At 47.5% G+C, this 27,093-nt stretch overlaps 1 protein-coding gene across 1 annotated transcript in view; it reads right to left on the bottom strand.

Moving 5' to 3' along the window:
- Nucleotides 1-27,093, bottom strand: part of sog (chordin short gastrulation) — a 308,185-nt gene that overhangs the window by 238,590 nt on the left and 42,502 nt on the right. The window lies entirely within an intron of this gene.

Raw genomic sequence — 27,093 nt, 5'->3', positions numbered from 1 at the left:
TAAGGCTAAAGCACCTATGAAGCTGGTCCCCATTATCACAGAACCGTTTCGCAGGCTAGTTATAGACACAGTGGGTCCACTTCCTGTAACGCAGTCCGGGTACCGGCACATACTCACAGTGCTCTGCCCGGCCACGAAATTCCCGGAAGCAGTACCGTTAAAGGAGCTCAGCTCGGAGGAGGTAGTTAAAGCGCTTTTATCTATCTTTGCACGTGTAGGCTTCCCCGCAGAAATTCAGTCCGACCAGGGATCTGTTTTTACAAGTGCACTAACCTCGACATTTCTAGAAAAGTGTGGCGTTAAAATCATCCACAGTTCAGTGTACCACCCTCAGTCAAATGCTGTAGAAAAGGTACATTCAGTCATGAAACGGCTGCTACGCGCCCTTTGTTATGAGCAAAAAGAGGATTGGGAGGCTTGCTTGCCCGCAGCTATGTTCGCGCTTCGGATCGCTCCTCACGAATCAACAGGGTTTTCGCCTGCGGAGCTTGTTTACGGACGTGCTCTTCGCTCCCCACTTCGCATTGTTCGAGAATCTTGGGAGGGCCGGGCGGACGACCCTTCGGTAGTAGCATACGTGCTTGAGCTGTTAGACCGACTTCACGCAGCTCAAGAACTAGCGGAGCAGGAAATGCGCAGAGCTCAAAACAACGCTAAGCGCTATTATGACAAGACAGCCCGGACGCGAAGCTTTCGAGTAGGGGAAAAAGTGATGATACTGAAACCCTCACTGAAGAATAAACTTCAGGTCCAGTGGGAGGGACCTGTTGAGGTAGTTCAGAAATTGTCAGACACAAATTACTTGGTTACTGGACTGGGAAGGCGTAAAACGCAACAGGTGTACCACACTAATCTGCTCAAACCGTACCAGCAGAGGCATGCCGTTGTAAACATGTCGCTCAATCAACCGGAAGAAATGCCTATTGATTTCCCGGAGTTAACAACAGAAAACAAAGACATTGGCGAGACTATTAGTAACCTGGTAGAGCAGGCGGAGTTGGAGCCAGATCAGAAAGCGGAACTGAAGGAACTATTGTTTGACTTTAAAGAAACATTTTCAGACACACCTGGCAGAACCAAAGCCCTAGTTCATGATATTGAGCTGACATCTTCGGAACCAATTCGTTCTAAAGCTTACCGCGTTTCCCCGAGGCAACGGGAAATAATGGCCGCGGAGATAAACCGAATGCTCGAGCTAGGAGTGATCGAGCCAGGAGAGAGTGATTACACCTCGCCTCTGATCTTGGTTGAGGTCCCAGGGAAAGAGCCGCGACCGTGTATTGACTATCGGAGGCTCAACTCGATTACAAAGGACCAAACTTATCCAATTCCGCATATTGAGGAAAGGCTTGAGCAAGTCAGCAGTGCCAATTTCATCTCGACTTTGGATTTAGTCAGGGGATACTGGCAGGTGCCTCTAACTGAAAGGGCTAGTAGGCTTGCGGCGTTTATTTCCCCGATGGGAACATTTCGGCCGAAGGTCCTTAGTTTTGGATTAAAGAATGCCCCTTATTGCTTTTCTGGCCTAATGGACAAAGTGTTACAGGGTATGGAGGACTTTGCCCTCCCGTACCTAGATGATATTGCTATTTTTTCTTCTTCCTGGATAGACCACATGAAACACTTGCGAGCTGTGCTATGTCGTCTGCGTGAGGCCGGCTTAACAGTGAAGGTTGCGAAATGCCAATTGGGGCGCGCTGAGGTAGCTTATCTAGGGCATGTAATAGGCCAAGGCTACCGCCGGCCGTCAGAAGTAAAGCTGGCCGCAATAGACAACTTTCCCCAACCACGAACCAAGAAAGACATTCGGTCGTTTCTTGGATTGGCCGGTTATTATCAAAGGTATATCCCGCGTTACTCTGACATTGCAAGTTCCTTGACAGACGCTCTTAGAAAGACTGAACCCCAGACCGTAAAATGGGATGGGGCCAAGGAACATGCATTTTCTACGCTAAAGAAGGCACTAAAAAGTCAGCCAGTGTTGAGCGCGCCTGACTACTCTAAGCCGTTCATTCTTCAGTGTGACGCCAGCGACCGGGGTATGGGTGTCGTGCTTTGTCAGAGGGGAGAGAACGACCAGGAACACCCTGTACTGTATGCCAGTAGAAAGCTTTCTGTTCGTGAGGAAGCATACAGTGCCTCAGAAAAGGAATGTGCCTGCGTTGTTTGGGCTGTGCAGAAGCTAGCTTGCTACATCGCCGGTTCTAGGTTCACAATAGAGACTGACCACTGTCCCCTCACATGGCTACAGTCCATGTCATCGAAAAACGGCCGTCTTTTGCGCTGGAGCTTAGCTCTTCAACAATACACCTTTGATATCCATTACAAGAAGGGTAAACTCAACAGCAACGCAGATGGTCTGAGTCGTTGTCCCTAGTACCCCGAGGGCTTCAAAACGATTTTCTGCTTTCTATCCTCGATTTGAGGCCCACTAGTTTTCTGTATTTATCCAAACATGTGTCAAGTGTTTTGTTTAATGTCTTCAAAAGTGGCTGATGTGGTGTTGCGACTCGGCGGGGGCCACAGGAATAAAGTTGAGGTAGAAGGAAATGACTTCCACAGGTGAATCTAAGTCTGGTGATTCTGAGTAGGGAATTGCCGTGTGCTTGCTCGTGTGTGGGTGTGCTTTCGGCGCAGTTTCCGCAGTTCCTCATTGGTGGTGGGCGGAAAATATGGTGGAGAGGGGTCACCTCATCCCTGCGAGCAACGCCCTCTTGGTCAATGATCATCGGATCCAGTGTTCGGGACAAAAATAATAGAGGAAGAGCCGACAAGCTGCAATACAGATCCCGCTGCACAGTACCTGCTGGCCACTGCACCTCGGGATCTTCTTTCCCCGGCGGAGAGGCTGTTAGGACCGGCGCCAGGTCTGACAATGGATCGGCGTTCCTTTTGATGTTCCTTTTGAGTCGCCAAACGGGTGGGCGGCCGGTGTCCGCCATGTATTGTTCCCACCTGGCCGGAGGGTGCGGCGTCCTGCCGCCGCGGCGCCGTGAGCAGTTCGGGAGACCACCGGTGCAGCTTCTTCTTTGGAAGATGACGGCGGCGGCGGCGGCCGGGAATCGTCCCGCTAATTGAACGAGTCGTTCGGCACCCTTTGAAGCTTGTTTACGGCGGCCCTTTCGATGGATGCAGTCATCAACTCCAGACCCCTCGCCCAGCGACACACCTTGACGGGGGGGGAGCCGTGTTCGTGCCACATGGCCGTGCGGTGACCACGCTTCAGTTTTGAACGTTCGCGTGGACCGTGCGTGCTCGTCACCCTCGCGGGTAATGTGTGGTCCGTGATTGGACGGTGCCATCTGTACGCGGTCCCCGATCTAGGGATCTGGGGAGGACAGACCCTTTATAATGAGCCCCCACGGCTCATTCGGTGCTTTTTCGAGTGGAGAGCTCGCCATGTACGAAGAACGCCACTATATATCTAAACTTTCTTATTGACCTCTCTCTAATGTAAATAAACGTCTGTTCTCTGTTTTCCCATATAAGCATTGCTTCTCGCTATAAGGGACGAGTCCGATGGGAGCCAGCTACCAACGACGAGACCCACAGGACCCAGACCACAACAGTAGCCACTATTTGGGAACCAGCTGTTGGCAAGCATCTGGAGAATTCTTAATGATTATTGTTTTGCAGTCAACTGTTGGTTCCCATTAATGATTTATGTAATTTCTTCGCAGCTAGGTAGCCTTGATTCTTCGGTGATAGGCGCAGTGATTACTGTCATTTTTTTTGTAAATGAGTATAGGCCTTGTCCAACTGTGTTGTTGATATTGTTCTCTGTGTCTTTTTTATTGTTTCTGAACATGCCTGCTGTTGTTTTGCTATTTAGTGTATGAATCAGTTTTTGCGCTGCCTTTATTGATGATTTTTTTTGTTTTGTATTCACTATATTGTGAATTCGTAGTCAATCCCTCCCTGTATAGTTAATCTATTCGTGTTTTGTTTGTTCAAATTTGATAGGAGGCACTGCCCGAGTTCTTACTTTTCGACCCCTTTCTGAAAATGTTGCACGGTCTTATACGCATTGCATTTTGCGATTGTATTAATACCAACAAATCACGGATATTGAAATAACAGAACGGCGGACGAACAAACGCCCTATATAGCAACGAATGTAAAGTCACGGTTAAGTTACAGAGGTGCAATATATACGACGGCTGCCTTTTGCACGCACTGCCTGTTCGGTTATTACTGAGACGAAAATAGCTGCCTGACGCTAACTCTTTCGTTTAAACTCAGACGAAGCACGTTACCTTTAGTGCGCGCGATTCCGCAGAACGGAAAGGCCCACGTGTCAAACTCGAATGATATGAGACCAGCCAGACCCATACGTTTTGAAATGGCAAAGCCGACCGCGTGCCAAGAAACACTCTTTAACCAGACCTCTTGACGGAAAGTATACTCTGCCTACAGCACTACCACCGGTTTGTCGAAATCGTCTGCAGTGCCGCAAGCATCGTCTACCGCATCTGCAGTCGCCCGCTAAGTGCTAGCGTCAGTTTTTAGCATGCGGTACGAATGACGGAAACCGTGCGACGGCGTAGACGGTATATATATATGGCTGGAAACAGTGTTGGCCAACTTGGAAACTTTTCTAGGCCTATTGCAGCAGAAAACACGTGTTGGTTGGTTTTTGTGTACTTTTATGTTCACTCGACCGGAGGCTAATTCTTAATGTCTAGCGATGACACAGTCACTGTTGTTCGAGTATATGGTGGCGAAACATAAGCGAAGCGCTAAAAGGGCTTTCTGTTTTATACGCATCACAAAATATCATTGGAAACATTTTGTAACTGATGTTTTGTTGTTGCCGAGGCGAGTTATCAGTTCTAGAAATTGAACTCGACGTGTGCACTACGCAAAAGCGAACGTTTTCGGATGTGCGGCTGCAATTCGGAAAACTATTGCATGCATGGGAGGGGAGGGAAGGGGAGGGGGCAACAGACCTGTTTATTTTTTACCGAATGATCATTGATTGATTGATATGTGGGGTTTAACGTCCCAAAACCACCATTTGATTATGAGTAACGCCGTAGTGGAGGGCTCCGTAAATTTCGACCACCTGGGATTCTTTAACGTGCACCCAAATCTGAGCACACGGGCCTACAACATTTCCGCCTCCATCGGAAATGCAGCCGCCGCAGCCGGGATTCGAACCTGCGGGTCAGCAGCCGAGTACCTTAGCCACTAGACTATTTTTTACTGAAATTAAAAGAGAACGGGGCAATCGCAAGCGCTCCATTTGCGCATCGAGGGCGCTCCGCGTACATTAGAAATAGGACTGTCCGACAAACTGCTTGTATCGATTCTTGGGATTACAAGCGGATTGTTACTCAGGAATTCTAACGGCTCGAATTTCGTCATCGCGCAAGAAATTATCGTGCAAGTTATCTGAGAAAACTACGAGCGTTTATACGGAGATGTTGCCACGTAGTGCGCGCAGCGGTGGGGCGCGTTTGCGCGGTTCCAAATGAATCGTCCGCGTGAAGTCCTTCCCTCATAAACTGGCACCCCGAAGGGCGGGGGGGGGGGGGGGAGGGGGGTCGGCTTCCGCCTCATACACTGATCTGACAGAGAGAAGGGGTCGCTGTGAAGAACAATTTACCCCTCCCCCTGCGCAGGCCCATGACTTCCACGACGAATAGACGCTAAGCAGGGCAGCGAAGTTAGGGAGCCGGGCAGTATACCTATCGGCCAATGTAAGAGGCAGTGTCCTTCCAGACGCTCTATACTGCAATTTAGAATTCAATTCATAGTAACTGGGGTTTTTCAGCACACTGAGGTTGTAGACCATTCTATTGTTACGAAAAAAAGTTACTCTAAGTGCTTTTCAGAAAGCTCGAATAAAACACACAGTCTCGCACTTGCAAGGTCGAAAACACTTCATTATGCTGAATGAAAATGATAGTTAGTCAGCAGGTATAGCTTAACTCTCAACAACACCCTTCTTGAAGCGCTCGCACAGTGTTTTTCTTTCTTACGTTTTCGTCCAACGCCTACTAAATTTAGCCATTTAAATATAAACGTCACCGCTGTGTTTACGCACACGTGACTACTATTGGCTACTTTTACTGAGCGTGGCTTGATATGCCTACTTCTAACTAGTTTTTTTTTCAATTTTCGGCTACTTTTGTCGTTTCAACTTGGCACCCTTGACGTGAAATATAACTCCTACCAAGCATTCTCAGGTGCAGTATTTGGTGGCAGGTACAGGTGTCATTTAGCATAAATACCCTGCTAATTCCAACTGCCACAAAAAAAATATGTTATTTGGCTCAGTTCGTGCACTACGACACAAAAATGTCTCGTGGCTGCCTGGAATGATTGTTAAACAAATATAAAAAAAGATTAAGACCTCATGCACGAAAAATAAATTGCAAAAGTTACGCCTCTGTAGTATTCCTTCCTATCATTGTACCTTGCTTTTGTACGCCTCACGTCATTTCCTTCTATATTTACGCTTTTTTTTTTTGGGGGGGGGGGGTACACATTCCCTGAACATGGTGACCCGAGTATATGAAGCACGAAGAAAAAAGCTCCAAGGAGTGTGTTGATTCGACAGTGGGCACTTGACACACCATGCATGCTACATAATAGAGAGTTTTAGTACTGCGTACGCTGTGTACGTGGCGGCGTTGCGTACGTAAGGACGCCACGTACTGCGTAGTGCGCATGCGTAGACCGCAACGCGCACGTATCGCGTTAAGTACGCAGCCGCTACGTACGCACGCATGAGATGCGTGCGTGCGTACGTATGAGGTGATCGCGCCGCTCTCGAACAAGTTCGCGACAGCGCGAGACTTCGTTTTGCAAAATGGCGGCATCGAAGGCAAGCACCGACCGGCTCTGTGGCTTAAAGTATGGCCATAATCTGGCTATAACACTTGGATTGGCTCACATTGGCTGTCAACAGCACGTGCTTCTATTTTGATCTACCAGATGACGCAACACGCTTCACGCTCGTTACGTATGCGGGTACTACGGCGCACTAAAAGCCGATTAGTGGCAAACGACGCCACGTAACGCAAGGCGCTTGCGTGATGCGTACGTAGCACCATTCCGCAGTACTAAAACTCTTTAATAAACGGAGACGCTGTGTTCTGCGAACCACGCGGGCAAAGGACAATCGCACGACTGTGTTCAATTGTTGGCACCATCGTAATCATAAACAACATTTCATGTTGTTATGCCGTCGATAGAGGTCGCGCATGTCTTCGGTTGAAATCGCTTGCATTTACGTAGAAACTTTACTGTTCCTGTGTTTACGGTGTTGGAGGCATACAACGACAGGTTACTTGCATATACCTTTGCTGCCTGAAACTCGCCTTTTTTAATGCCTCAGAGTCCGGACTCTGCTTATCAGGCGATAATTACCAAGGCGAAAGCGTTATATGTCCCATGTAAACGTGATCTTGTGAACGTAACCGTGAACGAGAGGCTGGCGTGTCTTTAAAAAAAAATCATCACGTGACCAACCACGCCCCTCGTAAGCGTATGAACCCTGCATTCAGTTCACCTTTGCGGGTTTCGCGTGACTAAAGAAAAAAAACAAATGACGCTGTTGCGCCTCTAAAGTGCCGAGTAATATACCCACACAGACTGGTTTTAGACTCGCCTAAGGCAAACGTATAAGAAACGGGCGTAATTTTAGTGCATTCTTTCTCTGACTGGCAGACGCAACCACGCTAGCTTTTCACTGCACTTTACGCTGTTATTGTAGCCGAGTGTATCCCCCTTAACCGCAAGCAACTGACTTCACTTTCATCTCCACGGGTCTGACACGCGTCACACACAGGACGTGAACGTTGGTCTTTCATTTTCTTCTTGGCTTGCGCGAACCGAGGTCTAAAAAGCGGGTGACGCAAACTAGCACTTAACTCCGACTGAATCCAAGTGCGCGCACCGCGTCTCACGGGAGCGGGCGCCCTTGAACACACGAAAGAACATCTTGCACTGAGACTTGTGAAAGTGCAAAGGCTAGCGAGCGCTCCTGGGGGACTGCGCCATAAACATGGGTGAGTGGCATTTGGACGTCTTTTTCAGCGCGGCTCAAAGAAAAAAAAAGCACGCACGCGCCAGTTGAGTTGTTTCGTTGATGGAACGCGCCTTAGAGTGGCTGTTTAATGCGTCTCGCATTTTGGTCGGTTCAACAAATATATGTGGATGGTCGCATTTGTGAAGACAGCAACGAGAACAAAAAAATAACAAACGCTAAAGAAACCCACTCGCTTACGCAAGTAACACTTCCCCTAAACGAAACGATCTGTTGAAAGACGTATTGCTATCAAGTTGATTCACAAAACACGAAATGCAGCCGTTGGAGGCATTAACACTGGTGATAAAAAAGATCACCCGATGACGTGACCATAAAAAGTCATCATGACGTCATAGGTATATAGGTATGACGTCATTGTGACATCATACCTGTCACGACGATGTCGCATTGTGACTTCGTCGCGTGACATTGTCGCTTGATCAGAGGCGGCCTGGTCTATGAGACACTGATAAACCATGTGAGGTCCACGAAGCTTCCAATACAGTCACAATAGCCAGCTACGAAGTCCTCCAATCTCGGAAGCCGTACAAAATTACATTAGGTGACAGATGCTCTCCGCCGGGATAGATAGTCAGCTGCGAAGATGGATCACGCCTTAATTCCCGTTGACACAGGCAAATGCATACTGGACCGAGTGACTATTCATGTTTACTGCTGATATATGTAGTATTAAACATGTAAAGATATCGACGGAGGGTATACCAGCGCACCAACTATTTCTTTTTTATGTATATAAAACAAGTAACATTTAATTTCAGTCTCTTCGTATAGATTGACTGCGTGGAAAGTCGAACTTCTGGCTCGGCCACTTCGCAGTGCACGACTTCTCGGACTACTGCTGACGCGCAAAGAGGTACAAAAACAGCAAAAAACATCTAGAAATGTATGTGCGTCATAAATTGTTGCGCACACAAACAGCTGTCGCTCTGTGACTTTTCTGCTGATTGGAAGGCCGCAGAAAACGTGATACCAACTACGGAAGGCCACGAAGTGGAAGAAAGCCAAATTTGATAAACTTGGAAAGGTGCCATGTTAAGAAAAAGAGCAAAAAGGGGGGGAAGGGAGATAATAGATACAGCACTCCGTCTTTCGTTCGGGCTACGTCGCCAGCAGCTGCGAACAACGAACGTCCCCCCGATGCACCTCACGTACTCGCCCGGCACTGATGAAAACTGCAACGCAAGCTTTTCATCAGTTTACTTTTTATTTTGTTGCCACATTTCCCTTCTGACTCAACACCATCGTCTTCCTCTTGTATCCGGTCGTTGGCTTACTTCGAGCCCAGCGAAATGATCGACAGCGAAGTTTCTCGCTTCCGCCTCGTTTTGTTCCGATTCAAAGCAGCACGTGCACGAAAAGGCGGGAAGATGGACAACGCTGGCACAGGTTTCTCGTACGGACAACATGCAACTTCACTTGGCGTCGAGGATGCGAGATGAAAGGCCAAAGCAGCCTTATGCTCGAAACGAAACAATGCTGAATATGCGGGGAGTGATATGAGCCTATATCTAAGACACACACAAAAAAAAGGTAATAAACACAGAGAGGGTACCTTTCTTGTTTCGGACGTGCTGTATCTGCAAAATTCTTTTTTCTCTTGTCTTTCTTGCGCCACAACAATTTTAATAATGACCAATATTTAATTTTAAAGCTAGAAAAGGGCATACGCGGTATCCAACAGTTAGAAAGGGTTGTCACCGGATCACTGGCCAACAGCTGTATTTGAATTTACGCATGTTTCTCCCTTGACTGTGTATTGAGACCTCTAGCCTGCCCCACTTTACAGAGGCATGCCATGAAACGTTTGTTTGCATACTTGGACAGCATCGGTCAGCTATACAAGCTGTAGCTGCAGCTTGACACAACGAGAAAACTATTAACGCACGTCCTCATTCTATGGTCAAAGAGGTGGTCTTTTCCTGTATATTTTTTTACTCTATCATCTATATTTAAATTTTGTCTTTTTTATCTCTCTTACTATCCGTACTTTCAATGCCCAATCCCCTTCCCCACGCAGAGTAGCAAGTCAGCGAATTTTATATGCTGGCTAAATTCTCTGCATTTTAATGAAGAGTTCTCTCTCTCTCATTGCGGTCACCTTTCCGTGCTAGTTATCATCATCATCATCATCATCATTAGCCCGACTACGCCCACTGCAGGGCAAAAGCCTCTCCCATGATCCGCCAATCGACCCGGTCTTGTGCTTTCTGCTGCCACGTTACACATGCTAACTTCTTAATCTCACCGGTCCACCTAACCTTCTCTCTCTTCTTCGTACTGGTTAAATTAAAGCTGACGTCAACGCTAGTTAGTCCTACTCCACACAAATTTTCCCAAGCCGTAGTGTCCAATAAATATGGTAGAAACAAACGGAATGAACAAAACACGACGTCAAAGAAACACTACCAAAAATTATGAAAAGCAAAAAATCAGACAAGAAAGTCATTATATATATATATATATATATATATATAATCTGCTCCTGCTGCTGTCGTTAATCTGGTGCTCCCTTATTTCTCGCTTATGTGTGTCCGGTCCCTTCTTCTGTCCTCTAACGACGCGTATCTTTTGTTGTATTTCTTTTTTTGTTCTTGATGTTTTTATTTGTCCCTGCATTCAATCGAACGTCACCTACACTCTTGGTTATGTTTTTTTGTACGTCGACAACACTTCCGCGCAAGGGAAGTTAAATGCAGCTTCTTTCCGTCGTTACACCATGGGCAGGAAATTACTGAGGTGACTTCTTTTCGTTTCAGCTTTCACGCCACCGTAATCACACACCACGAAAAAGAACAATAGCTGAGTGCTTAAGCGCGAGAACAAGTGTGCAGAAATAAAAACTTTATTTTGTACTTTGACTTCGCGTCAAGAAAGACAAAATGTATCTTGCGTTTTTTTTCATTATCATTACAGCCGTTTTCTTTAGCGCGGGGAATACTTTTATTCCTTCTTTTCGTTTCATCGTAATTTCGAAACACTTTTTTATAAGACCAGATGTGTTTCTATTGCCTCTTCATTATCACCGATCACCCCCCTATCGCATCTCGTATTTCGGCAAGCGGGGTGACTGAGAGCGCTGGGTAACGAAAGTCAGCCGAACGGGGTTTCTCGCCATCAGGAAAGTGTCGCGGATTGTTCCATTCTTTTCCTTCTAACCTCGGCTATATCGCTTTCAAAGCTATGCGCTGCTCGTCTTTTACAAAGCGTGACGGTATGAGCTCCGTGGTTTACAATCTCTGTTTCCCGAAGCAAACAGTGGCGGCGCCTGGTGGTGGTGAGAATAGCCTTGTTACCTTCTACTCATTAAGAAGAAAAAAAAATGTATAAGTTTCTTTCTCTGGGTCTTAGCGCGATTCTGTACGTGACAGATTTGTTTGCCTAACACTGTATTAGGGAGAAGAAAAAGATGTTACAGCTGGAAGACAAAAAAAAACTCTCCGAAGTAATAATTTGCATGGACCGTAGCAGCCAGAGACCTCATATATTGACTTGCGGCTGGTTTCCCGGATGATGTCATTTTGTTCTCGCAGTGATTTCCGAATGATCTTACTTAGGAGCCCGTATGGTCTCGAATGAATGCACGGATGTTTTGTTTGAGTACCCGAATGGTGTGGGTAGAGTGCAGTGGCGCAGCCAGGCGGGGCTACACCGAGTCTATGCTCCCCCTCTCTCGTTCCCCCCTCCCCCCCGCCAGAAATACCTTCCTACCTGTATAAGACGATTTACCAGCAAATATTTTCGTCCTTTACCACGCGCGCGTTTTTTTTTTTCTTCCTTCAGCAAGAACATCACGTAATTCCGACAGCTGACACGAACCTAACTGAACATTACTTCACGACCAACTCGGGTGTCAGCGGCCGTTCAAACGGTTCGTCTCCTTCCGCGCCAGACAACGACCACCGTGACTCCATTTCTCTCGTATTCTTCGCTTTATCTCCTTTCCTGTTTTCACTCCGCGGAGTCATTGTGTCACCGTGGACGACGACGACAACGACTTTATGAGCATTCAACTCGCTTGAGTCTACAGCCCCGATAAACAGAGGCAAACGCATGCACGTCGGTCAGCATGCATCTGAAAGGAGAGACGGTGATAAGGCCTGCTCGCGTTCTAGAAAAGAAACGGGAGCTGTGGAAAAGAACAGATACACGAGATCTGGATATATATATATATATATATATATCGGTTTTTTTCTTACTTTACACTTTTTTTTATGGTTTCATTACTAACACGCCATGCCATTCAGTTCTGTTGTGTGTTCTTCAGCGATGTTTTCTTTTGAATAATGGAAAGTCTTTACACAATTTGTGTTTGCCTTTTAAGCTTGTTTTACGTCATCATCTCACATGTATACTCATCTGATTTTCATTGCCGTTCTATTCCTATTAAAATTAATATTATTTTCTCATTGTTATTCCTGTTAGGACTTTTATAATAATTGATGATTATTTTATGTTATTGTTTGTATCAAAATTGTGCCAATTCGTGTACCTATTCCTTTTATGCTCCCCTTACACAATGCCATGTTGGGCCTGCAATGTATTTTGAATAAACAAATATATATGTAAGGGAAAAAATGCTGGCTGTGGCGCTGATGTTCGCGGTCGGGAGCGGGGTCAAGATAGGGAAGACAGCTGGTTGTTTGGTGTGCGAGAAAAAAAAATATACAAATCATACGAACACGGCAGCATGTATTGCTAGCTGGACCGAAGAGATAAGTCGATCTCGTCAGCCTATACGTCAGCGGAGTACCACTTTCCCCCCTTTTTTTTCTTCTCATACGAAGGTCGGACGTTGCTATTGTTGCTGCTGCTGCCACGTGTGCCACGTCGTATTTGAACGACGAGGACGAAGAAGAAAGACCCCTGTTCGTTGCGCCGGTTGTTATCGCGCGGCCTCTGCGCTTATATATACGAGCGCGGAGCAATAGCTGGAGACATGCGAGCCCCGTAGCTGGACGTCGCGGCGCTAACAATGTGACCACTGCAGCAGCGGCAGCTACGGGACAAGCGGCAAGCTCGACGTCAAATCAAGCGTACAGAATATAGCGCGTGCGCGTGCTTTCATAGAAAAGGGCCTATACGTGCGCTGCGAACGGCTTGACGTAGAGAGATCAAGAGGCAAGGATAGGCTTGAAAGAGTCCAGCAGGAAACCTGGAGGCCGACTTTCAGCGCAAAGACATGAACACTCAATCCTTTTTCTCTTTTCCTCTTTCTTTCTTTCTTTCTTTCTTTCTTTCTTTCTTTCTTTCTTTCTTCCTCTCTTTCTTTCTTTCCTTCTTTCTTCCTCTCTTTCTTTCTTCCTCTCTTTCTTCCTTCCTTTTTTCCTCTCTTTCTTTCTTCCTCTCTTTCTTTCGGCCCCGCCGCAGTGGTCTAGTGGCTAAGGTACTCGGCTGCTGACCCGCACGTCGCGGGATCGAATCCCGGCTGCGGCTGCTGCATTTCCGATGGAGGCGGAAATGTTGTAGGCCCGTGTGCTCAGATTTGGGTGCACGCTCAAGACCCCAGGTGGTCGAAATTTCCGGAGCCCTCCACTACGCCGTCACTCATAATTATATGGTGGTTTTGGGACGTTAAACCCCACATATCAATCAAATCTTTCTTTGTCTCTTTCTTTCTTTTCTTTCTTTCTTTCTTTCTTTCTTTCTTTCTTTCAAGAACACCGAAGAGTAGAAGGGAACTAAGTTATACGGGGTGGATTATGCAGGCCTGCAAATGGCAAACCTTCGATTGAAAAGACGCTGTGGCACGCGTGTCTGCTTCATATGAAAAAAAGCAGCACGCTTGAGAAAAATATCTGTAGTAACGAAAAAAAAGACGTAATTACATAACATTTTCCTTGACACTTAAGCCAGTAGCTCCTGCGGGCACTTAAACGAATCCGCTAGTCTATAAACCACATGCTCTGGCACTGACCCTTATTACGAGCCACAGACCAAATCAACGAAAAAAAGTGGCTCTCTGCTATCGAGAGCCCCCGACGTCGCGTTCTGTGATCTGTCGAGAAAGGCGTACATTGCGACGACGGTCGGGCTTGGCCTGACTTGTTCCAACGTGGGAACGGTCCGCTGAGTCGTCCGCCTCAGAGAGAGAGAGAATAACTTTAATGGGGAGCTCGAGAGGTTTCCCTGGTTTTTCAGCTGACAGGCTATACTCCAGTTGCAAGGTGATGACAATGATATATACAATGATAAACACACAACACATACAGTTACATACACGCATAACAGTCACATAACACAAAAAAATACTCACAAGCACTGCACAATTTACAACGTTTCGTTCAAGCCTGTGGCCCAACTTTCAATAAAGTGTTGCATCGAACCATCCATGCAGTAGCACTGGATTGCAACTACGACTGACTGCAACAACGCTGCAAACATACAGGTGCACGGCAAGTGGTGTTGCGGTAAAACGCCTACCTATTATGACCTCGTTTGTGTGAAAGCTAGAGAATGTCGCCTCGTCGCAACAACCGCTGCTTGATAATGTCAGGTATGTTTCATCTGCTTCCGTTACGTAAATACGTCTTCCCGTGCCTGAAGGTATGCCAGCACAATCGCGCGACAGGGAGACTGACCCCCGTATTCTAGACCCTCCCTTCTTCACTCAACGCTTTACCTTCACTTGAGAAAGCCGATGGGAACGCCATCTTTGGGTACGGCAAGTCACCGCGCATTAGCGACAGTCTGCTGCGATTCTCGAGCAGCGCAGCGTCATTTTCAGCCGAGTGGTGGCGCAAGAGCAAGAGCGAACAAGTGCGAAGCAGGTGAGCTTGTGAACGCCGACATCGCATGGAGCAAAGCATACGCGTTCTGGGTTATCCCTGCACTGTTAACCTAATCGAAGAGCGTGACGGTATGGGAATGCCTCAGGGATCTGCTCTCGGATTAACGACGTAGTGCCACAGTAGCTGAAAGATGGCGCATGTGTTAAGCAGGAAAGGCACATGTTTTATAGTTGATCAACGTATAGTTATCATGTGGCGGTATGATTATCGTGATGGACGTGATGGACGATTATCGCACGTACGTACGTAAGTAGCTTTTTGTTACGAATGGCGTCACAATTTCGAATTTATTCAATATAAGTTAGTAACAATGACAACCCAAAGCGATGAAAACTTCCACCCAATCCACAAGTTCGCGATGAAACTTTTTAACGAAAAAAATTCACGTGCAACTTTCTGTTGCTAAAAAAAAAAAAAAAACAAGTGCCCTTCAAGTTGCAACTCTCGTTTGTATTGACAGCCTGCCATGCCGGCATTCGTTCAAGGTCACAGCAAGGTTGCTTCGAGACAATAGCTAGGAAGTTGCCACGACGCCCCGCCTCTTTTACAATCACTAACAGCTAAAGGAAGACTACACAGCATGCTCACACCCGTCGAAACGTTCCAAGCACCGCACTTCCTGGATTCCCCAGCAGTGCCGTTGCATTCAGTGATGCGTAAACGCGCACGCATCCAGCTCTCGACGAAACGCGGCTAATTAGGGTGTGTGTGTGTTGCACTCGAAGCGCTCACTGGGGATACAAAACAAACTGAACGAGGCCCCCTTGGAAAACCAGGGGCGAAGCGAGGACTCGGTCTCCAAATGCGCGCTCATAGGCGTCGTGTATATCTCTGGCTCCGAAACGTAGCACGTAACCCGTCTCATCTCCCAGGAGGCTGTAGCAACAATGTGCTGCGAGTCATTCCGTATTGTATACACCAGGTGCAATGCTCTGAAGGCTAGCGAGACACTCCTCAGTATACGAGTTCGCAGCTATAAATAGTCCCATCATTTTACCACCAGTAATATGCTTTCTTTTTTTGGCATTTAGCCTAAATGGATATGTTTTGTAGCTCAGATGTAAACAAACTACGTTATACCGTTGTCAATCAGCTGGTCTGGACCCCTTATGGTTCCTTCGTTTTCCTTTTTTTTGGTAGTTCATTTGCAGCTCATCGCAATTCATTCCACGCGGTCTTGTACTCGGCCCACACAAGTGTTTAAGACTGCGAAGGCCAAACGCAAGACATGCATGTTCGCTTAGAGTAAATGTATTCTTTCCGGTTGTTTTGCTTCCTTCGGAGCTACCGTGCTGGGTTTTAGCCGCAGTAGCGTTTGCGAGACCGTATGCGATTTCGTACGAGAGACGAGACGAATTTAATGCTGAGTTCACTGAATTTAAAACATATTTTCAAAAACATTGGTCATCTTTTTATTTATTAAAATAAAACGTATTCATTAAATCATTAGGGTTCTTTTTCGTTTCATTGTGATTGATTGACATGTGGGGTTTAACTTCCCAAAGCCACCATATGATTACGAGAGACGCCGTATAATGGAGGGCTCCGGAAATTTCGACCACCTGGAGTTCTTTAACGTGCACCCAAATGTTGAACATACGGGCCTACAGCATTTTCGCCTCTATCTATTATGCAGCCACCGCAGCCGGGATACGCACCTGCGACCTGCGTTTCAGCAGCCGAGTACCTTAGCCCCTATTAAACCACCACGGCGGGGCCTTGTTTTTTGTTGTGAAACATTCTAACAAATGATTCCCAAACCACCCATTACTTAAGCTTTTGAAATCAAGAACAAAATCTTTTATGTAGCAAGGTACCGTTCGTTTCATATACGATCCCTCATGATGGACTGCGCCTGGATAAAGGGGCAGTCAATCAGTCAATCAATCTTGAAGTTAGGATAGTTGGAATACCTGCATGATTGATGCAGAGCTAAAACACGTTTGCGTCCTTGCTTTGCTTCCCCACCTTGTATATTATGAGACGGAGTATGCAAGCACACAACGAAGAGAGCGACGCGGTGCGGTAACAGACCACAACGAGATCATATGCGACCGTCCCGAACTTTCTTCGCCTCCTCCCAAGAGCAGAGGGACAACCAGAATCAGCAGCAGACGACAACCGCACCAGAAGCGGCTGATTGCCGCGCCACACTTATATACGCGCACACACACACATACACCCTCCCCCACCGTGGCTCGCTAACGGGGGGCTGCACGACAGGGAGTTTGTCATTGTTAACTCTAAGTGACACGCGTCGCGCGCTGTCGCTGCCGCGTACGGCGACGAAAACTCGTGCAGCAAGACGTTCTCTCCGTCGCTCTCGCCTGCCGGCGGCAGCCGCCGGAGAGACAACATGCGTATCACGTATGCCTCTGTCCTCTAACACTACGTATGTGAGCTGCGCAGGACAGCCGCCGCCGCTAACAGCGCATTGTTGTCCCCGCTTCCCCTTCTCTGACGCGTTTTCTCTCCCGCCCTAGGACGTGTTATGCGGCTGTAGAGTTGGTGGGGGGCGCAGGTAATAGCCGCAAGGTCGAACTATTTTTCTCTGCCCTCTCCGCTCGCTAGACATCACGCGATTCGACTTCCTCAAAGTCACGCCAACGCGAAGTCAAGGAGGAAGAATCTTCGGCAAAACGGGGCCGTGGGACTGCACTTGGTTTCATTGCAATCTCGCCAGGAGAGCCGAAAAGTTTATAGCTAGAGCAACTGTATATGAAAGGAGAGCGCAGCTTAATCTCGTAGCTAGAGCATTTTTAAAGGAATACAGAGCAACTCTTATGGAGTAAGATCGCAAGTTGCCGGGAGTTTAATGAATTGGAACAGCTATAGGTATGCTTGACAGCAAACGGAAACTACAGCGACTTCAGACCAGCCATCAAAGCCCTCGAACGTGAAGTCATCTCCGACCAGGCGTTACCCGAGTGCCCTGAAGCACCGCACTGTCATCTGGTTTCCCGCCCATCTCGGCCAGGTGCCGAGTGCCCCATCCAGGACCAATTGGGATGCACCCATGCCGTACAACGACATAACAAAGCACTTTTACTTTGAACGCCGCATGTTCCCACGCCCACATCCGAAAGTTAACAAACCGCAGGCGTTAGCCCTATACGCCTATTACAGACCCACACGTATACCCGAACCTTGCCAAGCTCCACGTTTATTATCCTGATGCATACCCCAGCGACACATGCCCCTCGTGTGGACACACGGCGACACTCGCACACAAGCTCTGGGAGTGTAGAAAAACTCCTCCCGACTCTACATCAAACGAGTGTTGAAAGGCCCCTCAGGAGCTCACTTCTAGCCGACCAGCAATGGGCCGTCCAGCAGGCCCACGAAGCGGCCGCCAGGTACTCCCTGTCGGTCCCTACGTGGGAGACACCCGCTACGCGCTAAGCTCGCCCCACCACCATGGTCTAGTAGCTCTCGGCTGCTGACTTGCAGGTCGCGGGATCAAATCCCGGCTGTGGCGGCTGCATTTCCGATGGAGGCGGAAATGTTGTTGGCCCGTGTACTCAGATTTGGGTGCACGTTAAAGAACCCCAGGTGGTCAAAATTTTCGGAGCCCTCCACTACGGCGTCTCTCATAATCAAATAGTGGTTTTGGGACGTTAAACCCCACAAATCAATCAATCAATTACGCGCTAAGCTCGTCCTGCAGGACTGAAATAAACTTTTTTTTTCATTACATTTCATAAGGCATCCACCCTATGCACAAAGCTGCCCGAAACACTTGACAAAAAAAAAAGCACCCGTCAGTATGGAACCTAACGTCATGCATGATCGAGGAACATAACGTCAGATCAAGGGAGGAGCTCTCGCACATGGAATCCTTCTGCGCTGCATGCTTGCCATCAGAAACATCAACTACACGCATGACGTAGTGGTATCGAGTGACAAGTCACACAGCATGCATCGCTTTAGGCCCGTCCCCATTTTTCGCATTCATTTTTAGTTGCTCATAACCTTAGAGTACACGGCTTAAGCATGCAGGACAGTGATGCTTTTGTGTTCTTCTGCACTTGATTTGATGAGACCAACTATCGTTCGCTAGTGAAGGAGGAGTAGGAGACATATAAGAAAGGCACAGAGTTCAACCAGCACGCGTACTTCAACCAGGTGCCCTACCTTGGTGGAAATGGATGAAGGGATTAATAAAAAGAAACGAAGAAAAGAGGAAGAAGCGGGAAGAAAGCACAGTCACGGTACGTGTGCGTCTGTACACTGTACGCTTACAAGCCACCGCTTAACCTCGTTTATCTTAATAACAGCATCAATGCCCTCATCGCCTTGCTGGCCTGCGACGCGGAGGCCTTCGATCCGAGGATTTCCTCTTGCGAAAACGGTCCGTTGTCTAGTCTGTACAGCGCAGCGCGAGAAACGTTGCGTCCACTCACGAAGCGCCCCTTCTATTCAGCTTTGAGAAAGAGTGAGAATTTATTAGAAGGCAGAGAGGTCGGCCTGAGCTAGTTCGCTCTAGCCTGTTACTCTACACAGGGGATAAGAGAAGGGGGAAGGAAAGAGTGATGAAGGGTGATAAAGAGGACAAGAAGAGGTGGTGCGTATGTACAGTAGCCACTTAGCATAGTACCCTACAGTCTGGTATCTAGTCCAATATTCTCAATAAAGTCTAAAACAGCCTTTGTAGCGGTTTCTGACACTGTTTGGTCGTTCATTGCTGACAGTATTTGGTTTTCACTCAATGGCGTTAGTCCGATGCTTGCCAACGTTGCAGTTAGCATTCTTCTTTGCGCCACGTATAATGCAGTCACAAAATACGTGAGCTAAAGTTTGGCGCACTTGGCAGCGCTCACAATTCGGGCTGTCTGCACGGCCGATTAGGTGGATGTAGTGGCGAGTGAAGGCGACGCCCAGGCGAATCCGGTGCAGCATATTATTGATGCATTGCCTTCTATCGTACTTGATTATAAGTTTGGCGCTGTTTTTCAAGACGCAATAAGCCTTCTAAACCCGCAAGCACACCACACAGTGTCGACATACCCTGACTAAAGAGCTTCGTGAAATGCCCCAATCGTCACGGCGGCGCAGTACCCAATAGGAGGCCAGCTATCCTGCGATAGGGGCACTTTGAAGACTGGCCCAAGATGTAGCTTCCACGATACTGCACGCAACTAGCGTGGGTTACACTCGGCGTTCATGTGCAGGGAAGGTTAAGGGAAGCCGAGGAGATAGAGAGGGCCCGGCACTGCAGCGCGCGACGCGAACACTGCTCCTGCAGCAGCGCCTGGCGTGGCACCGTCGTCGGTCTCCCCCCAGTGAAATCGTCGCCGCAGTCCGCAAATAGAAGCATCCCCGGCCAGGACGTCCCGCAAAAGAAGCCGCCACTGCTGCTCGTCGGAAAGGGGCTGGGAAAGAATGGGGGAGAGAAAAAGCTGCAGACAGCTCGAGGAAAGCGAGAGATGGTGAGAGATGCGAAAACAATGGGAGGAAAGTCGTGAGCTGAGATGGACTGTGCAGCAAGAGATGGCAGCGAATAAAGAAAGCAGCGGCAGCGGCGGGCGGTGTGCGGTGGCAGGAATGCCCCCGTTTCGCAACCTGACAAAGTGGTCTGCGGAGAAGGGCTTCTCTCTCCCTCCTTAACACACCCTTTCCTCTTGGAACGTGAGCAACGCGACGTTGTCGCCGTGTTTTCTCGAGAGACTGCTCGAGTCGAAGAAGGCGCCGCGTCCGATGACGCATTTATACTCAAGTTTAAAAAAAAGAAATAAATAAATAGACGAACAAGAATACACGAAACCTGTCTTCGAAAACTTAAGCTTATCGCTACTCGTTTTTCGATCTCGTGAACTTACACAATGTGGAAAGAAATGTCCCAACAGAGATCTCTTGATTTCGTCGGTCGGACGAATATCATTTATCGCTGTTTATCAAGAACCATCGCATCCCTGATGATTCCTGGTGAGAACGCAACTATAAGGCCACAATCGAGACCTATTCATTGCAGGCGCTGAGAAATCCTTGAACAGTGAGTCTCAGCGCAACCAGCGTTTTGACAGGTGAACGTTTTTTTTTTCAAGAAGATTCAAAAAAGTGGTCTGAAAGAACTTCAAAAAATAGTATAGCATTCTTCAAGATGGCAACGTTATCTGCTGGTTTATATGCAGTTATTCGCTGGCAACATTGTCAGCTGGCTTTCATCAACAATTTGTGGAAAAAAAAACGATCCCCCCAGAATACCCTTCCTTTGTTCAACAAAGCAAGACAAGATGCCAAAACGATTTGCGCAAACATCTGATCCAACGACGCGCCCTGTTCAAAGACTTTAAATCTCTTCAAGTCTGCACCTTTTCCTGAATGTCTGCCTTGTTTCTGTTTATGAAAAGTTATTTTGGCTCATCCAGACATTTTTCTGTGGCTTTGGTATGACACCTGACCATATTTTGCTTGCGTAAAACCTGTTTCCGTTGCCTTCACATTGGCAGGCATAAATTATCTGTGGCTTGCACGAGATGGCCAAAATACCAAATAATGAGGTAATTATGTAGCACGATTACTTTCACTTATTTCCGAATCGGTTGTCTGGCACTGGGCGTAAATCTTGATTATTATGACGGTCATGGTTGTTGTTGACGACTATTACCATCATTGCATTTGTTATAATCATTACAATCAGGATAACAACAGAGTAAAGGAAGCCAGTTTGAACTTGCGCGCCGAACCGTACGCGGCAATGAAGTCGTTCATCTAACTTCCACCGCAGACTCGTCTTCGCCACTACACAAGGTAGTGGAGCAGAGAAGCAAACCTCCAGCAACGTTTGGATCTGAAGACGTGATCGCGTGCCGAAACGTCATCGACACTCATCGACACGTCATCGACACGTCATCGACACTCATCGACGTCATCGACACGTCATCGACACAAGCAGAGAAGCAAACCTGCAGCAACGTTTGGATCTGAAGACGTGATCGCGTGCCGATACGTCATCGACACTCATCGACACTCATCGACGTTATCGACGTCATCGACACGTCATCGACACGTCATCGACACGTCATCGACACAAGCAGAGAAGCAAACCTGCAGCAACGTTTGGATCTGAAGACGTGATCGCGTGCCGAAACGTCATCGACACTCAGCAAGTCATGTAGTCTGTGATTATTAAACAGGAGAGAAAGAAAAGCCGAACAAGAACGAGAATTGCGGTCAAACTTGCTCACGTCACAAAACTTACGCAACACTGCGACGATCGTTACCGCCCGGTTGGTGCCGCGTTGGAACCACAAGAGAGGCCATGGAAAGTTGTTTACGGAGCTGCACGGCGATTATGTTTTTTTTTTCATCCTACCATAGTATCCTGAACTTCTAGACAATGCAGTAATTGCTTTCCCGCATAATTTATGAGCACTGTTCATTAGTTAACTCTACAGATTTCACATACACTAGCGCTCCAAGAGGTATATAAAACACGTGTTATCGCTTTTTCTAATCATCATTTCACAAGCTTGCAGTATAAATTAGTACCGAACTCATTTGTGCATCGGGGTTTAAGCAAAGCGAACTTCTCCAAATAGACGCATAATTAACGAGGAGGCCCCCGCGTTAATGGATAAAAAGCGTGATAAACTACGTACTTGGCTTAGTTGAATGCATGTTAACCAGCAGAACTAAATAGTTGATCGTTCCAAACTTACCGCGTGAATACTTGTTGAACCTACGACAAAAAGAAGAGTAGTCATGTTCGTACAGAAGCGTTGAATAAATGGTAGGCAAGCCTGAGAAGATTACGCCGAAAGCGGAGGTGATTTTCGATGATCACAAAACAACAGAGGAGTTTTCTCTCTCTCTCTTTCTCTCTCTCTCTCTCTCTCTCTCTCTCTCTCTGTGTGTGTGTGTGTGTGTGTGTGTGTGTGTGTGTGTGTGTGTGTGTGTGTGTACAGTCCGGTACAATACTAAAAGGAACAGCCAGTCATTCATGAAAACCACACAGCGAAATTACCCTCGTACTTCAAGCAGTAAATACAACTGCTACAATCAAATAAACATACATTTAGCAACATAAATTATATAACCAGCTTTGAAACGCATCTTAATGATAATCGATGTTAAAAAGAATAAGAAAATGTGTCGCCTTGAACGTGAACTGAAACGAGAAAAAAAAACACTTTTTGCAACAGCGCTAATTAGTAGCCCTCACCCTTACACATCGCAGTGCAATTACGAAGACAATGAAGCAGGTATTGTTCGAGAGTACAGCAGACGTTTTCTTTTCCCACGTACTCTAACAATCTTCAAACACGGGGGAGGAGGAGGCATTTCTTTTGTTTTTACCTGAGTGAGTCCCCGAGGGGCTTGTTTGATAACAAGCTCGACGAAGCGGCGTAAATCACAGCCTTCCAATATCTTTTCGCTCCTGCGAAAAACCAAGCAGATCGGGCAGCGAGCGAGAGCGCAGCATCGTATTGAAGAGGCGCGCGCCCAACGCGGCCCCTTTGTGTTCGCGCGTCCTTAGAAAACCGTGTAGCGCGTCAGAAGAAAAAATTGCAGTGGCTCAGCTCAGCTATGCCAGGATATACGTAGCGTTAGCGAAGGTTCAGCCGATTATTCTTAGCTTTCCAGATATCATGCTTACAGCTGTTCCAATGACACACACGCGGTATACGTATTATGTGGCACATGTGTATTTATTTTGCCGGGCAACTACTTCGGGATTCGATGAGTTAAGCTTCTCCGCTCTACTACACATTGAGCAGCATTTGCACTCTCCTCCATAGCTATAACCACAGTGGCAAACGCCAGTCAGAGCTCCAGCGCAGTGTCAGATGGCGACTGCACAGGGAAGGCGCGCGCGTCGGCGTCCATATGTCTACCAAGGCTATGACGGCACTCCTCTGGAAAGCGCACACCGGCGGCGGCGAGTCGCGCGCGGCCACGGCCGAGTGCGAGGGAGGTGCCGGCTCCGGTGCGTGACACCACTGATCGTCTGCGCAGCGCATCGAATTGCGCGCACACCGGCGGCGAGCCGCGCGCGGTGGCGGCGGAGTATCATTCCGTATGCGCGGACCAGTGCCACGCGAAATTGGCTCAGCGAGGCCAGGGTAGCTAACGCTACAAAAGACGCAAGGCTTGCCCGTGCGAATGCCTAATACACTGTTTACGCTGAAGCGGAGTATGGTACGATTGCCAGGCACTTTTTGAGACTCGAATGGCTGACACTTCCTATCCTTTCTTGCGACAGTGCTTACGCGATCCTCGAACTATCAGATAGCGAATATAGTTTGCGTTATTACAACAAGGCTGCGTACGGCTAGATTTTGGCGGCTTACGTCTATGGGCAAAGTAATCGTAATTCAACTATTTCGGCGCTCATCGCCCTCTCCCCGCAACCGACGTCTTTTTCTACACGTGCCACGGTATTCGGCGGCGGCTCTTTCCAACAATCATGCATGGTGCCCCTTTTGTCGCGTGACGTAAAGATCGCGCTGACAGTGTTATCAGCAGTCGCCCTTTGAACTCACTATGGGACGAACGCAGGTCACTCACTCGCCGAGCGGTGCCCCGTCCTCGGATTTCTGCGACAATGATTGATTGATTGATTGATATGTGTGGTTTAACGTCCCAAAACCACTATATGATTATGAGAGACGCCGTAGTGGAGGGCTCCGGAAATTTCCACCACCTGGGGTTCTTTAACGTGCACCCAAATCTGAGCACACGGGCCTACAACATTTCCGCCTCCATCGGGAATGCAGCCGCCGCAGCCGGGATTCGAACCCGCGACCTGCGGGTCAGCAGCCGAGTACCTTAGCCACTAGACCACCGTGGCGGGGGCACCTCGCTCTCTCCTTCCGCGCTCTCTATCTCTGTACCCTTTAATCTTATCCTTTTAAACCCTCCTTACACCCACCCCTCGCGAGCTACTGATGAGGTGTCGTCCCCCTGAGAGACAGTTACGGGGCTCACTTTTATCTCCTTTTCATTTAAGAATCTCTTACTACTACACGGTGGGAGGACCCCGGGAATTCGAGGTGCGCCAACGCACATGATCGAATTGACGCCAAAGCAACGTGACGTTTCAGCCGCTCGCTTCCATCTGCACACTATTGGAAGGGCTGTGATTTTGTGTTTTATTTTTGTTTGTTTGTTTGTTTGTTTGTCTGTCTGAACGTGTACAGGGGCTGTTGCACGATTTCTCTCTATCTGTCCTATTATTGAACTTTCCTTGACAAAGCGTAGCTGACAGGTTGGCATACTTCTTTTCCTTATGACTTCTCTCTCTCTCTCTCACTATTTATGCCTTTTCTATCTCCCCAAGGCCTTTTCTATCTCCCCATATTAATTTTCGCGACTTTCCGTTTCCTACGACGTAATATCCAGCATTTATCATACGTTTCTCAGGGATTCCGCGCACCCAACAAAAGAACAAGCACCCTCGATCCTACGCATGAGAACCGCACTGCACACAATTAGTGATCGCCAGCAAACGTGCGGTAGCAACCACTTTCGCTTCATCTTCGCGCAGCTGGCGCGTGGGTAAGCCATAAGCCTGGCATGTTCCGTTTCCGGATGAGCTCGTTGTTTTTCTTTCCTTCACACTTATTTACCCTCGGCCAGTAATTCATGCAACGAACCTGTGTACACGTTCATGTTTGTCTTGCTGCCGAACTGCGGCGAGCATAGGAAAGAGAGATACAGAAACAATAAGAAGACATCGCCAGCAAGACGCGTAAAACATCACGAGGTTTTATGCTAATGGGGCAATCATAAATTATTCCCTATAAAGAACGGGAGCAACCGATCAAAAAAAAAACAGCGCACGCCCCTTTGGGTGGGCCGCGTTAAGGTGTCCCAGATGCGCCACGTTATATTATGCCGAGAACACCACTGCACTGTACTTCCAGACCCCGATGACTGTATGGCACATACTTGTGTGTATACCAAACTAACATACTGTTGGGTCAAGTGTTATAAAGATTGTTTTCACGAAGAGGCGAACTCGTCCTGAACTTTCATCATCTTACTGGTTGACCACCTTCACTTGATAACACTACTAAAATGGTAATTCTGGGTCCAGGTAATATACACAGACGCACGTAGGTTCCAAGCAATCATTACGACAAAGCTGTGACAACACTGAAGTGCAGGAAAGGATGCTTGCTTCACTGGTATTTCATCGAGCAATCATAATTATGTACATTCGGCGTCGGAAGTTTATGGGACTTTTTGGTCAACAAAAAAGCCTAATATTCCCTTTGTATGGGCACGCCGCATTGAACTTAGCTTTCCGGCCTCTGCACAAACGCGCTAACATGTGCCGTGCAGTTGACACAACAGAGCAAGAAATTCCTGAATAAAAAATCGAAATCTTCTCAGACCTATAGTGTGTTCTTTTTGACACCGACTGTAGACTGGAAGTGGGCATTTGGAGTAACGCTTGCAGTGCTTGATTTACCTGCTGACGAAGGATGATAACGTTAAAGAAAAATTGCTCGAACAACGTGCACAGTTGTTCTTTATTGACGCTAAGTGCGTAAATACATGAAGGAGCATTGCGCTGACAATTCTGTACTCGTGATATCTTCCGACACGGTTGTTGCCCCATACTCGCACTTAGAATGAGGCGTGAATTCAGACGTGCCGTTGGGCAGCACTGTCCCTGAAGCGAAACAAAACTGAAAGCCACTGACATACTTCTTGCTGCTCCGCGGTTGAAGTTCGCTGAATTAGATTTTCCGACACGCTTCGCTCGGCATCTTTCTAATTTTCTAACGCCATAGAGCATATGCAGTGCCGATATACGGAAAATATAACAAGAGCACGAGGTTCATTCACGCGTTTCTTTTTTTTTCTCCTTTTTGTACGTTCATCCCGCTACCATGCTGCTGCAGCGCCCAGAAAGTAGAAATGAAAGATAATTTTTAAAACCCAAATTAAATTATGTGTGGGGCGTATGAAAATTCGCGAGCCTCAAGAAATATTCAGTTCAGAGGGTGCGTGCTGGAGAGACTAGAGGACACAATTCTACTTTCGAAGAAGAGAAAAATAAAACAAAAGACAACAAAAGAAAAACATCAAAGAAGAGATCACGATATATCGGTTGGGTGGCAGCCGCGAAGGCCTAGCACGTCACCGTTACATTGGGGTATCGAGACAGGTACCACATAGAGGTAAATATAGCCATGCGCAGGTTTAAATTGATTTAAAGTATAGCGTGCAGGCATACGTGAAATAGTTTACGGATGCGTTTAAATGGCGCCATTTTCGAATGCCGACGTCACC

Source organism: Rhipicephalus microplus, chromosome 3 (genome assembly GCF_043290135.1).
Source record: "Rhipicephalus microplus isolate Deutch F79 chromosome 3, USDA_Rmic, whole genome shotgun sequence".
NCBI lineage: Eukaryota > Metazoa > Arthropoda > Arachnida > Ixodida > Ixodidae > Rhipicephalus > Rhipicephalus microplus.
Note: the sequence above shows the minus strand (reverse complement) of the source record. Positions and strands in the feature narration are given on the sequence as shown.